Raw genomic sequence first — 16981 nt, 5'->3', positions numbered from 1 at the left:
GTCAGGGAGGGGGAAGGGGGAGAAAAGGAGAACCCATCACAAGGTTGGATATATAGCCTCCCCCCACAAGGGGATGAATAACAGAAATGTGGGTGAACGGAGACAATGGACATGTAAGATATGAAATAATAATAACAATATATAATTGATCAAAGATTCAGGAGGGTGGAGGGGTGGGGGATGGAGGGGAAAATAGAGGAGCTTATACAAAGAGCTCAAGTAGAAAAATTTTTTGGAACTAATGAGGGCAACATGTACAAATATGCTTAATACAATTGATGTATGGAATGTTATAAGAGCTTTAAGTGCCTGCATTAAAATGACTTAATAAAAAGAAAGAAAGAAAGTGTGGTATATAATCATCTATCAATTTGAGAGGATTAAGAATAGGGTGGAGTCTAGCCTGTCAATCAGGTTATAGTCAATGAGGCCTCTGTGTGGGCATGGCTTTCTCCTGATGATTCTGGGAACTCCTGTATTCTTCCTTGGAGGTGGGAGACTCTCTCTCTCTCTCTCTCTCTCTCTCTCTCTCTCTCTCGGCTCACTCCCTGGGAGACATCCCTATGGAGAAGACACATGGAGAGAGGCTGATGGAGCCAGACCTCTGGAGCTGGAGAAGCCACATGGAGACTCCTGCCAGCGCTGAGATCCTTACAACAGCACTGGATCCACGAGACTTCTCACCAACTGGCCTGTGATTTTCCTGCATTCGGCATCGTTTCAGGTGTTTCCTGAGTCTAAAGAGGACTTTATAGATTGGTATCAGCCCAATATTTATGGGCTAATATTGGACTTGATCTGGACTGGGCTGGGATGTTTTCTCAATATTCAACTTCTCTTATATATAAAGCTCTATCTTATACACATATGAGTGTCTATGAATTTGTTTCTCTGGTCTACCCAGACTAACACAGAAAGAAAGAAAAGAAAAGCAGCTCTCAGTGAATCTTCCAGCTCCACGACTCCTTGCCCAGCTGGCTTTAGTGCTCTCCATCTCCTGTGGACAGTGCGGCCTTGCTTGGCTCATGGGCCCTCAGACTGCCCTCAAGGACTGAAGACCGACCAGGCATCATACAGAACAAGACCTAGTCTTGGCGGCCACTTGGGAGTTGCATGCACAAGAAGGAAAAAGGGGGAGGAATCTTCTCATTTATATTCTCCATAAGATCCTAGAGGGCTCTTGCACTGATGAAATGGGAGAGACTAGATATCAGGATAGATCACTTTCTGATGAAAACCACGAATGCCTGAATTTACAACACAATCATGAAAAGCGTGGTGGATAAGGTAGAGAGCCTCGCTGCTTTTTGCAGGATGGTTTGATAAATGATCTGATAGCTCAGAAACATAAAAAGGATTTCTTGTAAATGTGAAGAGATTGAGATCATGAGCACTAAGATAAAAGTCATGAAAAATGGATTCAGGAAGGAGAAGCAAAGCCATGGTCCTGAGTTGAACATGACTGGAGCAGTGGTTCTCAACCTGTGGGTCGTGACCCCTTTGGGGGTCAAACGACCCTTTCATGGGAGTCGCCTGATTCCTAACAGTAGCAAAATTACAGTGATGAAGCAGCAACAAAAATAATTTTATGGTTGGGGGGTCACCACAACATGAGGAATTATATTAAAGGGTTGCGGCATTAGGAAGATTGAGAACCACTGGTCTAGACTCTTCAGATGTAAAGGGCTCCCCAAGGATCAGAAAAATTAATATAAAATAAGTCATGCTTGGAAATAACTGGTCAAGGTTTCAAAACTTAAGGATTCAGGGGAAAAAAAGATTCGAGAGCGACTGCATATAGGCACACCTCCCTTTACTGCACTTCACTCTAGTGAGGTTGTTTTGTTTTGTTTTTACAAACTGAAGGTGTGCGGTAACCCCTTGTGGAGCAGATCTACTGGTTTATTTTCAGCAGCATATGTGCACGTCATGTCTCTGTGTCACAAGTTGGTAACCCTTGAAATGTCGCAAACTTTCTCATAACACCATTGGACATTTAGCAGGCATTGATATGGTGCAAGCATAAGTGGGATGCACACTGTGAGACCACAACGTCTGTGCGATGTCTTTTTTGGTGACATTTGCTTCACTGCAGTGATCTGGAACTGAGCTCTCAATATCAATGAGGCTGGCCCGTCGATGGAACAACACCCCGATCAAGTTGACACCCCACTTAGTTTCTGCACTAAAGATCAAGAGAATGGAGCCATTTCTACAGATAGCCACGGTACAATTCTAGGGCAAGGCAAATGGAGGTCTTCCCAGAGAAACTGGACCTCAGACAGAACACAACTCCTCTCTCTCAACTCCATTTTCAAAAGAGTGATCCAGTGGTCTCACAGTCCACAACTTGAGTAGGAGGGAAAATGATAGCAAAGAAATGTGGTCTTCCTTGGCCCACCCCAAGGGACAGAGTACCCTCAACTCACGTGGCTACTGAGGGGCAGATGATCCCTCTCTGATTTCTTGCTGTGGCAACCTTGAGGCGGAACTGGGCATGGCCTATGTCCATACCTCCATCATACGAGGGGGTACCCAAAAAAACCTGGAGAAAGCTCTGCTGGGTGGAGCTTTAGTATTACACACTTTTCCCACTAGGTGAGCATCAAGCAACTTGCTGAGTTAGTGCACCCAGTGGCATCGCCTGAGAAGGTTCTCGCTGGTCACAGTGAATTTTTTCATGAAAGCAGTTTCACTGGAACATTGCTTTTTGTGGTGTCTTATTTAATAGAACAGCAGGCAGCTGTGAAATTTTGTTTCCTGCTCGTGAAAATACTGCAGAAACTGTTGTCATGTTGAACACAGCCAACAAGGACAGAGCTGTGTGAAAAACTCAACTGTCTGAGTGGTTTTCTCTTTTCAAAAAAGGTGAAATGTTGATTGATGACAAACCTCGTTCTGGATGTCCATCAACTTTCTGAACAGATGAAAATATTGACTCATCGTGCATTTGGAGTTCATCCCACTAGGCCAGACTGTTCATCAAGCTTTCTATTTAGAGGCTCTAAAAAGATGGCATAACAATGTATGACAAAAAGTCTGATTTGTGGCAGACGGGGAACTGGTTTTGCCACCATGACAATGCACCTGCTCATGCAGCCATCTCAGTGCACCAATTATGGGCAAAAAACAGCATGCCTCTCTTGCCCCATGCACCCGACTCACCGGACCTTGCTCTCTGTGTGACTTCCTTGTGTTGCTGTGAATGAAGAGGGATATGAAAGGACAGCAATTTGATGATGTACAAGAGGTGGGAAAAAAAAAAAGAATGAGTAGGTGCAGTCAGCCATCCAAATAGATGAGTTTGAAAATGTTTCCAAGGATAGAATCCCAGATTTGACAAATGTATTAAGTGTAATGGAGAGTACTTTGAAGGTGATAAGGTTCTTTTGTTAAAAAAAAAATTAAATACATAGGTTTGAGGGGAAAATCCATTTTGGGTGGGTGGGGGGTACCCCCTCCTATACTGACCTTGAGAAAGCAACCCGAGAGGTTTGCAACAAAGGCTTTGGTGTTGGATGGGTGTGAAAGCCAAGTCCTGCAGTGACATGCACATCTCGACGTCTGGTTTGTCTAATACAGACAGACACCTGTAAGGTTCCTGGGACCTTGGAGACCACATGTCCATGTTGTGAGTCAGGTGTGACTTTCACAGAAAGTTGGAACCCTGATTCCACTCTGGGAAGAGAAATCTTGATTGAAGACCAGATCTGCCAGTGTTACGATTAGAGTTGGCACTTGCTGTCACCTTCTTGCCAAACGTAGGAAAGAAGAGTGGCACAATCAAGTGTTCTTCCACGAGAGTGTTACAACGCTCTTGTGAGGCTGACTTAAATTTTGCTGGGCCTTTAGTCCATGGTTCAGTTGGTGTGGACTAAGTGACTGGCTGGCTTATGAGTTACCAGATGACCTTGGACAGGGCCAAGTCAAAGCTGACTAGGAATAACTTTGCAGTGGCTCTTGGACTGGGGACTTCCAGCAACACACTCATGTCACTTAGGGGACAGAGTTCAGAGCATAGGTTCATCCAAAAGCATGTGAAGATCTTGGCTCATCAGACAACATTGCTTGGACATCAGGGCCATCACATGTCTTTTGGCATTGCTGCTGAATATCAGTAGGATCCCAGCACTTCCATTTGGGCAACAGTCAGCAACGCTGGCTTAATTGGGGTGGGCGACACTCAGTCTCTGAGGCCTGGTGTGAAGCTTCCACTGTCTGCTCTGGGAGATGGGAAGAGCAGTGATGCTGAAGACCACACCCCTGGGCTTCCTCTGGAGTTGGAGGCTTCTTCTAGCAAACTCTAGCTGAAGAAACCTCTGGGAACCAGTGTCAGGAGATTGGGCCTTAGGATGTCCCCATTGTGACCAGGCCTCTTTCCCCACAGCGAAGGCGATCAAAATAAAGGATGGTTTAAACAAGAGCTGCATTTTATATATTTAGACAATTACTTGCTAGCTGGCTTTTCATTCAATTGGTCCTCTAGTTAGACTTGTGTCATGCAGTCACGTATTCAATAGTTAAATGTATTTAACTGTGAAATGCATTACCCACCTGAGATAGTTTATTGTGCCACCAATAATGAAATAGACCTATAGGGAAGCTAAAAAAAAAACCAACAACAAAACAAAAAACCCAGAAAATAACAGATACGTGGTGAGCGACGGTTGAGCTTCAAGACAGAATTAGTTGAAGAAGTCACTTATTACACATATACAAAATCATTGCTGAAAGAAAGAGATTCATCATGTAAGCATATCATGAACTTGGATTTAAAAGCCAACATCATACTGGAAACCTTAGAAATGTTGGAGGTAGACCTAGGCAGGAGAGGAGTGGAGGTGGGCTAGGTTTGCCATTCTCCATAGAGGGGGCCCATAGCTCTGGGACCATTGTTGACACAGAGAAATGAGGTAACCCTCTGTCATAGAATTAATTCCACATGAACCTCATATAGGACTGAGTAAAACTGCCCTTCATAGCGTTTTCTTGGTTGTAATCTTTACAGTAGATAGCCAAGCCTTTCCTCCACAGCCGGTGGGTGAGTTTGAAGCGCCCCAAACCCAATCCAATCCAATGCAACCCAACCCAACCCAACCCATGGTCACTGAGGCAATTCCAACTCATGGTACCATTAGAGGACAGAGCAGAACTGGATTGTGGGGTTTCCTAGGCTGTAAATATTTACAGAAGCAGACCCAGATATTTCTCCCATGAAGTGACTGGTGGTTTTTTTTGTTTTTTTTTAGCAGCTGTGCACCTGTTTTGATTAGGAGTTAAGCACAAACCATGTGCACCCATCATGCACCTTGTTGAAGGGCTCCTGGATCAGAACGCACGACATTCAAAGTATTTGAGCAAAGCAAATTAACACAGGGCATAGGAAAAACATTGTGTTTGTGTTTAGTACAGAGGCATAAACAAGTAAAATGCAAAAACGGAGACAAGAGAAATGAAAGCCCATGTGAGTATGTCAATGTCCCCACTAAGTGTGATCATGGAAGTGAGTAAAGCAAAGCAGCTCAGATTGTATCCAAACCTATGCTGTTTACAAGAGACATATCTGAGCAAAGGACTGAGGAATGGTAAAGTGAATGAATGAGTGAATGAATGGAGTTACAAGGATATGCCAGCTACTGCACGCAAACTAAAATATAAATAAATGGAATCTGCTTAAAAAGAAGGTCTGTGGGAGGAAGCCTTGTTATTCTCACATACTTCCTCTTTGTAGGAACATTGAGCGCTGCCTTTATGTGGAAGAAATATATTGATATGCCACTGGGGTGGCATTGAGAACCCAAGGGCAAGCTTAAGCCACAGAAGCTGCTCACTAAACAGCACTGCAGGGCCCTGGGTGGGACTTTATTTTGATCATAAGATGATATTAGAAGAAAAAAAAGCAGCTAAAGAATGCTATGAGGCTGTGGTCTATATAATACTAACTACCCGCCCCCCTTGTGCTCCCAGCAGTTTTAAATAGATTAGTTAAAACACCTGCTAAACCCTTGCTGTCAGTGGGCTCCTTGTGCAAATGGGTAAAGGGACTTGGTTTTGCACCTGTGTTGATTAGGGTGAAAGATTGAAAGCAAACTCCAGATGTAGAGGAAGCCCCATTAGTTGTGACAATACTGGCGAGGTCTTTTCTTTCACAAAGTAAAGATTGGGGGTTTGACTCTGATTGACATCTGGAGACACCAGTTGATGTCCTAGGATTGCACCACAGCATAGGTTGGTGACTTGGATGTAACACATGCATGTTCTAAGTTAGCAGGGACAATGTTCGTACCTAGAGGCAGTACAAGACAGAGTCGTGAATGAGAACTGGTGACCCTGGCAGCTACGCTTGGGATTGTGCAGAGTATTCCAGAAATCCAAGAATGGAAGATGAGTCTCCAGCCTCTTGAGACAGGTGGACCACAGACCATGCCAATGCTGTGCTCCATCCTTCCAGGTTCCTTTTACCCCTTTTGTGGGCTGTGTTAGTCTGGGTAGACTAACGAAACAAATTCATAAACATGCATATGTGTATAAGAAAGAGGTTTATATATAAGAGCAATTGAATATTGAGAAAACATCCCAGCCCAGTCCAGATCAAGTCCATAAGTCCGATATAGGCCCATATGTCCAATATAAATCTATAAAGTCCTCTTCAGACTCACAAAACACATGAAATGATGCCGAATGCAGGAGGATAACAGGCCAGTGACTTGGAAGTCTTGTGGATCCAGTGGCATTGTAAGTCTCTCAGTGTTGGCCTGGGTCTCTACGTGGCTTCTCCAGCTCCAGAAGTCTGGTTGCATTAGGGTAGGTCCATGTGGCTTCTCCTCAGGAATGTCTTGCAGGGAGTCAGCCTTGTCAGTAGAGAGTCTCCAAGAGAGTGAGCAGAGAGAGAGAGAACGAGAGAGAGTCTCCCGCTTCCAAGGAGGACATCCAGAAATTCCCAGAATGCTGAGGAGAAGGCCATGCCCACACAGAGGCCTCATTGGCTATGACCCGATTGACAGACTAGACTCTACCCCTTCACTCTTAAGCCTCTCAAGTCCCAAATTGACACCAGACTATGCAACTACCACATGGGCACTCTGTCTTTAGTGCGTGTTCATGTTCGACAGTCAGCCCTTTCCTAGATTCCCTAGGGTGGCGGCAGCCCATATGGCCCGTCTGTCTGAGAAGCTAGGAGAACCTGAGAAATGACTTCTCCACGTGGTCCTCCACCAGTGACTAGCAGCTTCTTGCTATTAGGAGCCGTGGGGCCAACTCCAACACATAACAACCACATGCATGTCAGAATGAAATGTGGTCCTGTCTACCAGCCCCACAACCCTCGCCCATCCATTTGCTGCACCCTCGGTGTCAGTCTAACTCATCTCGCGGACTGGTCCCTCCCCATATCATGTCCAAAGTATCTTTACTGCTTAGGAGGATTCTGGCTGTACTTTCTCCCAGGTAGATTTGTCCGGTCTAGCAGTCCATGACATCGTCAATACCCTTCACCAGTACCATGACTCAAAGGCTTCAGTTCTTTATTTTTAATGAATTTCTCAATCAGCAGATATGTTTAGATTCCAAACGTGTGTCAAATCCAGATCTAGCATTGCTATTTTTTAGGATAGATCATTCTACCCATGAAGTTTAGACAGGATGGATAGGTTTCCTTTGATGTACCCCCTGCTCCCCAAAGAAGACTTATGTTTTCTCTGCCCATAAGCATCCATTAGCTCTGAAAACTGGCAGAAGCAATGATTCCCACCAGCAATGTATGACAGTGTGCCCGCATCCCCACCAACACTTACAGTGGCTCCTAGATTCTAGGTCTGGGGAAGGTTATCAGAAAAGACCCAGGCCTCATAGTACACTTTCTCCCTTTTCTGAGCATGTAACTGATACATAAAGAAGCGCCTCCCAGGGCTACATCTGTCCTCCATGACCTTGCCCTCCACCATGACCACTCACATGTTCTCTAGCCTCTGTTAGCTGCTTCAGGGGTGAAGATGGGACCCAAGCCAAGAGAACCCAGGTGGCTTTTGCGGGGAATGACAACTGAATTCAGAGAGGCGGTGCTTCAGATCACAAGATCACAGAACCTGTGAAATGCTAGGGAGTGCCCAAAGTCAGGTTTACTTTCCCTTTCCTGGGAGAGAGAGAGAGAGAGAAGAGATGGTCGGGGGTGAGGAGAAAGTGGAGAGAGAGAGAGGAAGGGGTGAAGGACAAGAAAGAATGAGAGAGTGAGCATTGCAGTGGTTGCCCCAATGCCCATTTTCTTGGTGGCCTGGCTGTGCTGTTGCTCTTTGGCTGCCTTGGCTTCCTCAGTCTATTTCCAGAGAATTCCTCTTTCTATCTAAGATGGTTCAAGTTTGGTTTTAGGAACCTGCAGTGGTCAGAATGCAGACTTGAGGCATGCTTCCCGTTGTGTATGATCCTGCCAAGCTGTGCCCCTAACCTGATGCCCAAACCCGTACCCTCTACAGCACAAAGAGTGAACCCTAATGTAAATGGTGGTCCTGTGCCCGGAGGTGAACGCACAGAAGGTTCAACTGTGAGATCTGGAGACAGCAGAGACAGAGAACTGAGGCAGACCCGGAGGCGCCAGGGAGTTAAATTTCTGCATCTCAAATAGTGGCTGCACCTGTAGCTCTATGGGTCCAGTACCAGGAGTGAAGTGATTCTGAGTCCAGTGGCTCTTGTGCTCCTTAAGAGAAGTTGTCTGGTCCAGAAGAGAGAGTAACACAGTGATCCGTAACTAATAACATTTCTAAAATTAACTGCCAGCTTTGCACCCTGCTAATAGTGTCATGTGGAATAATCTACGAAGCCTCCTTGAATCAAAGTTATCTCCCTCTAAATGGGGAATAATCACATGTGGAACCAAAATCTTTGACATGTATGACCCCTTGAGCATGTTTATGAGTACCTACCAGGTCTTTGTATAGCTCATGACAACCCTTCCTCCTTTTTTCTACAGTACTGGTGAGTTAACTGGCACGGACCCTTAACATTTGCCAATGGATTTGTCCTGTGTATACCTTTGGCTCTCTCTAATTTGGGATGGGTAAATTTATCATCCTGATTCCAAAGACTCCAACCCAACTCTAGTCAACTGGAGTCCCAGTCATGTCTACCCTGTAAGTGCTTTCTCGACAGGTAAAAAGACTGCTTGGAATTGTGTTCCCCAATATATATGCTGTAGATCCCAATCTCTATGGCTATGATCAGAATCCCATTTGGGAATGGGTTGGTTCTGTTATGTCAATGAGGCAGGATTCATATAGGGTGCATCCTGAGTCGAGCTCGTTTAAGATATAGAAGAAATTAAACAAGCAAGTGAAAGAACCAGACAGATGTCAAGCCAAATGAAGAGTCCCCAGGACCAGAAGCTCAGATGAGACAAGGACCTTCCTACAGCACACACACACACACACACACACACACACACACACACACACCCCTTTCACCTAGAGCCAGCACCATGAATCCAGTCTTCTTGTGTTCTAGACTATGAGAAAATAAATTTATTTGTTATAGGCACACACTTATGGTATTTCTGTTATAGCACCACTAGATAACTAAGACCATCTTTACAGTTCTGTAACTTTGAGAAATAATGCAGATAAAAACATCTACCACATGGCAGACACCCAAGAAGCATCACTCTCCCCACCTTTTCTCTAGGGGACAAATCCGGATGAAATCAGAGCGAACCAAATTGCCTCTCTCACTGCAAACCTACTATGTAAATCCTGATGTGGTCTGCCTCAATATTGTCCTCAAAAGTCTTGCTTGGATGGGTAATATTTCAAATGCTGTTTGGGCTCTGCTTGGAGGGTGAGGCCTATTTTCACTGGAGATGAATTTAATCTCATTATCACTAGCAGGTTAGGGTTGTTGACCCTGTCATAGGATTGTATACCATAGCAACAAGATAAGGTGCATCATTTCCAGGAGATGTAGGATTGCCACTGCAGAATTATTTTTAGGAGGCTGCCTTTTTTTGTCCAGAACATCTACCTGAAAATAGCTCTGCGCATTGTGGAGGCAGCACCTTGCAGAGCATTGAATGGAAAGCCAAAGTCTAAAGACCATGGGAATTCTATTCCCAGCTTTTGTAGTGATACCAATATATTGATGTCTGTGTTAATCTGGGTTGACTAGAGAAACAAATCCAGAGACACTCATATATGTATGAGAAAGACTTTTATAACAAAGAGCAACTGTATATTATGAAAACATCCCAGCCAGCCAAGATCAAGTCCATAAGTCCAATATTAGCCCATAAATCCTATACTAGTCTGTAAATCCCTCTTCAGAATCATTCGGCACATGCAATGATGTTGAATGCAGGAAGATCACAGGCCAGGGGGTGTAAAGTCTTGTGGATCCAGTGGCAGTGGAAGCATCTCCAGGGCTCTCGCTGGTCTCAGCGTGGTTCCATGTGCTTGTCAACAGGAAGGTGAAAGCAGAGAGAGAGGGCATTCATCCTCCATCAAGCCATTTATCTCAGTCACCCTCCAATCAAGCTGTGACCTGACAGGCTAACCTCTGCTCACCTGTTCCTATGGGAGCCAAGTTGGCACAAAAATCCTAACTACCACAATGACAAATAGCAGCTACATGAAGCTTGAGAATATGGTGCAAGCTCCATTCACCCCATGCCTTATCTTCTTGAACAGTCAAAGTATCATGTTCTCATGGTGAGGGGGGAGAGAATTATTATTGATTCCCTCTTCTGACATAGCAGTGGATTGCCCCAGTGCTTTCCTCCTCACCTAGTGTTTCCTTTTTCTTCCTTTCTCACAGAGTCCCACTTTTATTTGGGTCTAAAGTGGTGTAAACCTGCCTTGGCAATCCGATTCCCTCTAGCTAGTGATTGGTCCAGTGCTGGCAAAGCAGATGGGAAGAGAAGCTGGTTGGGACTTCTGGAGAGATAAAGGGAGCAATCCAAGAAGAAAGTCCTTTCTCCTCACGACTGCATTCTTAATTTTGGAGCAGGATGTGAGGATATGATCCTAGAGATTGTAGTAGTTGTCTCGTCACATAAAACCACCAGCCCAAGGAAACAAACCCAACCCATTAAAGAGCAGAGTGGAGGCAAGGGTCCTTTATGGCACTGGAAAACCGCTGAACCAAATGTTGGACTACCTGTTCACCAACTTCTTGATCATTCAAGAATAAAATTCCCAGTGGTCTTAAACCACCAAAGGCTAGAATTTAGTTAGTTGTTATTGAAAGCAATTCTACATGATAGAGATCACTGATTCTTGAAAGATGCCAGTCTGAAAAGATTATCTATTTCATGCTTCTAACAATGACATTTTCTGGAAAAGACCAAACTATAGAGATAGTACCAAGATCCGTAGCTGCTCAGGTTTAGAAGGGATGGGGGAAATAGAGAGTAAGTGAACCTTTCGTGCCATAAAACTATTGTGTATGACATTGTCACAGTGCACATATAACTTTATGCCAAAATTCATACAACTACACAGCACAAAGAGTGACTCCTAATGTAAACTGTGGTCTTCAGTTAATAATACAATATCAGTATTGATTCAGCAGTTGTAAAGAGCAGGCCACACAGACGCAAGATCTTAATAAGGGACAACTGTGTATGTGGATGCAAGCACATGAGGGCATGAAGGGCAGAGGGTGCCAGGAGATAGGCTATGTGGCAGTTACATCATTTCCTGTCAACGTGCAAAGGAGTAGAATCTAGCCTGTCTATCAGGTCATAGTCAATGAGGCCTCTGAGGGCGTGGCCTGGAGGGTTCTGGTAACTCTTACCTTCTTCTCTGGAGGTGGGACACACAATCTCTGAGAGACGTTGCTGTTGACAAGCCATGCCACATGGAACTACACTGATAGAGCCAGAGCCCTGGAGCTGGAGGAGTCACATGGACACCCACGCCAACACTGAGATGCGTCTACTGTCACTGGATCTATAAGACTTTCCATCCACTGGCCTATGATCTCTTGCATTCAACATCATTGCATGTGTTGCATGAGTCAGAAGAGGAATTTACAGACTAGTATCAGACATATGGGCTAATATCAGACTTAGGGATTTGATCTGGACTGGGCTGGGATTTTTTTAAATATACAATTGCTCTGATATAAAACTCTCTGTAACACACATATGAGTGTCTCTGGATTTGTTTCTCCAGTCAACCCAGACAAACACAGGATATATAGGTGGGAACTATGCTCAATTTTTCTGTGCACCTTAAAATGCTCTAAATAAATAAAATTGATTAAACAAAACATTGGTGTACTTCCATCACCCCTTTCCTTCATTCCTTCTTTTATTCAGATACCTGGAATGAGTGAGGATGTGACGGTTGGAACTGCACGTACTGTCTTGGATGGTGAAGATGAGAGCCTCCTCTTAGGGAGGACTCTGTCGATCTGAGAGCGCCTGGGTCCTCTGTGTTGAAGAGCACCCCTGGGTGGCCCCACCTCCAGACTTTGACATGAGAGCCAGATAAGAGTCCATTGTCTGTAAGCCATTGTTATCTTGGCTCTTTGTTGGGGCAGAGCCTGATTCTAACGCATATGCTGGGACTATCCCACGACCACTGCAGCAACCCCACCTGGGGACCTAGAGCAGCTCTGTAGATTCTAGCACTGTGTTTGCCATCGTGGGCAATAGTACTCCCTGGGGTGGAATGTGTGTGTGTGTGGGGGGGGGGGACTGGAATGATCTAGGGCCAGGGGATGCGGGGGTTAGGTGCTGCAAAAGCAGATACGGATACTTTACCCTGGCTTATGGGCTTATACTACAAAAAGTTTTTAATTGCTGGTGGGGCGCTGAGTAAGTTATGTTTTCTGAAAAAGGGGGGCAGGAGGCCAAGTCGATTTGGAAACTTATGTTCTCGAAGAAAAGGAAGGCATTTGCAGTAAGGAAGGAACAGATTTTGTTTTGAAACATGTGCTCCAAGTTCCCAAAATGATACCTCTCAGCTGCTGCTTGTACCCATTGGGATCAGGTTTACCTACGTGAACACAGAGCCAAATGATTATTGAACCAAGCTGATGGTTTTCCCCCCACCGAGTCAATTCCGCAGAGAGGATGGTCAGGATAGACGAGGAAGAGAAAGCTAGAGAGACTTTCTCGGGTAAAGAAGGGGGAGGGCAAGCCAATGAAAAAGGTGGAGTGTCAAGAAGAAGCTAGGGCAACACTGAAAGTCACCTGAAAGCTCAGTGGTTTAACTTCCATCCTTTCTTCCAAACTGAGATGTGGGCACGAGCCAGAGAAGCCCAGGGACTTGAGAATTCAGGCCATCCCAAGGTAACCCCACGTCGGATGCCCATGGAATGTGGGGGAAAGCTCAGACACCTTCCCAAAGGGGGTGAATGCAGGGAGCAGTGATTTATGTAATGCGGCCCTTTTAGCCGAAGTCTCTGACGCCCACCAAATAACCATTTCCCGCAGGGGTCTGCTAAGAAGGTGAGGGAAGATACTGATAGGCTTCACCTGCGAGTAACTGTGAGCAGGATTCCTGGGATACCATCCTGCTGTGCATAAAAATGAATCCTTGGAGAAGGGTGGAGCATCCCAACTAGACCCAAGATCCTTGTACAGTGAACTTCCTGGATCCAGGAGACAGCTGTGCCATCCGAGGAGCAGCAGCAGCACCAGCAGCTAGAGCAAGGAACAGAGTGATGGACTTCTCTGCCCACAGAGCAAGTAAAGATGTATGCCTTGTGGAGTTGGGTGCCTCTAAGCACTTAATTGGGGAAGTAGGGCTTGCTGAGCCATGGAAGTGGATTTGAGTGTCATTGGCTGATACTTACTGGAGTAGGGGGCCTCTGGGCACGTCATTCAGGGAGCTGAATGCCATTGGGCTGAGGCTTATAGCAGAGTGCTATGCTCATTGGGCATTTATGAGCAGCCTGACAGAACTTTGAAACATGTCCTGATGAACAACTCAACCCTGAACACTTCTCAATGCAATTAGCACTTGTTAACCTGCTTTATAAACCCTTTCAACCTGAATTTTTGCCCGTGAGTTCTGTGTAATGATTGCCATGGATATTAGAACATGGAGATGTAAAGTCGAGAATATTAAGACATTACAATGATAATCAGGAAAGCACTCACATCTTCAACCAAGTGTGTGAGTAAGGGACATTATGTTTTGGGGTGATTTCATTGAAAGAATTTTCAACATCCATATGGCTTAATGTCAGGCATAATGGCAACAGTAAAGAATACCAGGAGGCTTCAAAAGTTCATGAGAAAAAAGTCAATTATCTTTTAATACCATCTTCCCACAAATGTTTTGAAGCTCCCTCATAATTAATTGAGCATTACTATATGCCATGCATTTATCCAGTGCAAACCCATGCATTGGAGGGATTCTGACTGAAAGCAATCCTATACAATGTGTTCTAAAGACGGGTACATTTTTCCTGTAAAGAGCTGGTTGTTGTTAAGGTGTGGTGGAGCCAGTTCAGTTGATATGATACGATATGAGTTGCTATCGTAAAATTCAATGGTTCATATATATATATATATATCAGAATGCAACACTACTGAATGAGACACTACCTGGTCCCGTAGCATCCTCAGGGTTTGTTGCAAGCACAGTTCCATTGTGACGAGGGCCTTCTGTTTTGCTGACTCTCTTCCAAGCATGATGTTGTCCAGGGACTGGTCTCTCCTGATAACATGTCCAACATACGTGAGATAGAGTGTGTTAGACAGGGTTCTCTAGAGAAACAAAACCAGAACACTAATACTTTTATATATATTTATACAGATAGATCGATAACATAAGAAATAAACAGTTAATTAAATTATAAAGCAGTACAAATGGCCCAGTGTAACTCACTCCCATGAGACAGTTGTGAGACACTGGCAGTCCTTCAAGTCTTGAGGGCCGCAGGGTAGTCCTCTGGAGAGAAATTCAGGCTATCCAGCCACAGGCAGCAAACAGCAAGGCAGGTCACCAACAGTCAGCCAGATGGCAGGGTCCGACAGTCCCCTGCTCAAGAGATGTAAATTCCAATAGCGTGGCGAAGCAGCTCTTGAAGGAACTTTAAATTACAGCGACACAGTCCACGGGTTAGGTGGCCCACAGGTAGCGTAGCTTGCAAATGGAGGCACAGAACAAGCAAGGCAGCCGCAAGAGTCAAGAAAGGCGAGGCTCTCCAAGACATTTATCTCTCAACCCTTCAATTAACCCCACATGTGTTTATCGGCCAGGTTGGCACAATTAACTAACTAGCTCATAGAGTCAGGCTCTCCACACTCCTCAGGGACGTGCTGGCTGTACTTCTTCCTGGATAGATTTGTTTGTTCTGCAGCCCGTGGGCTATTCAACATTCTTCACTAACACCATAATTCAAAGACATCGATTCTTTCTTAGTCTTCCTGATTTGTCGTCTAGCTTTCAGATGCAGATGAAATACAAAATACTGTAGAGTAGGCCAGGTACACCTGACCCTGCAAAGTCAGATCTTTGCTTTTGAACTCTTTAAAGAGATCCTTTTGCAGCAGATTTGCCCAAAGTGTCATTTTGTTTCCCGATTGTTGCATCCATGAACATTGATTGTGGAGCCAAGTGCGATGAACTGTGTGACAACGTCCATCTCGTCACCGTTTTACCCTGATGTTCTTATTGGTCCAGTTGTGAGGATTATTGTATTTATTTATTTTTTAATGGTGAGGTGTCATGCATAGTGAAGGCTGCAACTTTAATCTTCAGCTTTCAGCACACACGAATGGGTCACCTGTTTACCCCAGGTTGTTAATGAGGCTTCCTCCAATCCTGATACTGCATTCTTTTTCATATCATCCAGTGTCGCTGAGTCTTTGCTCAGCGTGCATATTAAACAAGTATGAGGAATGGATACCGCCTGGATGCATTCTTTCCCTGATGTTCCACCACGAAGCATCCCCTTGTTCTGCTTGAATACCTGCCTGTTGGTCTATGTACAGGTTCCTCATGAGCACAAAGAAGTGTTCTGGGATTCCTATTCTTTTCAGTGTTGCTCGTCTTGTGTTCGCATCCACACAGTTGAGTGCCTTTGCACAGTGTTCCAAACACAGGTCTTTCTTGAATTCCCTGTGTTCAGTCAGGGTCTGGTCAAAGCAGTCACTGTGCTCATTCCACATTGTCTTCTGGAATCTTTCTTGATTTATGTTGATCCACTGCTGCAACCACTTTTTAATTATATTTAGAAAAATGCTACTTGCAGGTGACATTAATCATATTGTTAGATGATTTTGAATTCTGTTGGATCACCTTTCTTTGGAATAAGCATGTACATAAATCTCTTGTAAGTTGACCAGTAGCTGTCCTCCAGATTTCTTGGCATAGATAAGTGAGCACCTCTTCAGAGCAGTTTATACGTATTCCTTCAGTCCCTTAAGTTCTTTACAGGAGTAGAAATCCTCAATGTTCTCTCTAGGAGTGGCTGGTGGTTTTGAACAGCTGACCTTGCAATTAGTAACCCAATGCAGAACCGCCAAGCCACTAGGGCTTCTCTTGCCTCCAGTTCATGAGCATATGCTACCTCCTGAAATGGTAGGATGTCAACCAATTTTTTTTGGCACAGTGAAAGTGTGTTCCTCCCATCTTTGTTTGATACTTCCTGTGCCATTCAATATTTTGCCCATAGAATTTTTCAAACTAGTAACTGAAGATTCATCTTTTGGTGCTGTATCAGACAATGTTCTGCTATGATGTATAAGGTTTTCAGTGGCCAATTTTATTAGCAATAGCTCTCCATGTCCTTCTCCTCATCTGTCTTAGTCTGGAACCTGTCCACCATGGGTGACCCTCCTGGTATTTGAAATACCAGTGGTAGAGCTTCCATGATCACAGCAAGACCCAAGATACCACATTACAACAAAGGGGAAGATGAGTGTTGTGGAAAAGGGCTATGTTGTAAGTGTTTTAGGCTTTGAGGGCCATCAGATCTCTGTTGTAACTATTCAGCTCTGCTCTTGTAGGAAAAAAAGTCACAAATAATATGTAAATGA

The 16981-nt window shown here is 44.6% G+C and overlaps 1 pseudogene; it reads left to right on the top strand.

Annotated features, from left to right (window-relative positions):
- Window positions 1-2465: 2465 nt before the first annotated feature.
- LOC101645744 lies at window positions 2466-4307 on the top strand (annotated as a pseudogene).
- Window positions 4308-16981: the final 12674 nt, after the last annotated feature.

This window comes from Echinops telfairi, unplaced genomic scaffold (assembly GCF_000313985.2).
Source record: "Echinops telfairi isolate 266 unplaced genomic scaffold, ASM31398v2 ScPeMD7_4225;HRSCAF=4972, whole genome shotgun sequence".
NCBI classification, from domain to species: Eukaryota; Metazoa; Chordata; class Mammalia; order Afrosoricida; family Tenrecidae; genus Echinops; species Echinops telfairi.
Note: the sequence above shows the minus strand (reverse complement) of the source record. Positions and strands in the feature narration are given on the sequence as shown.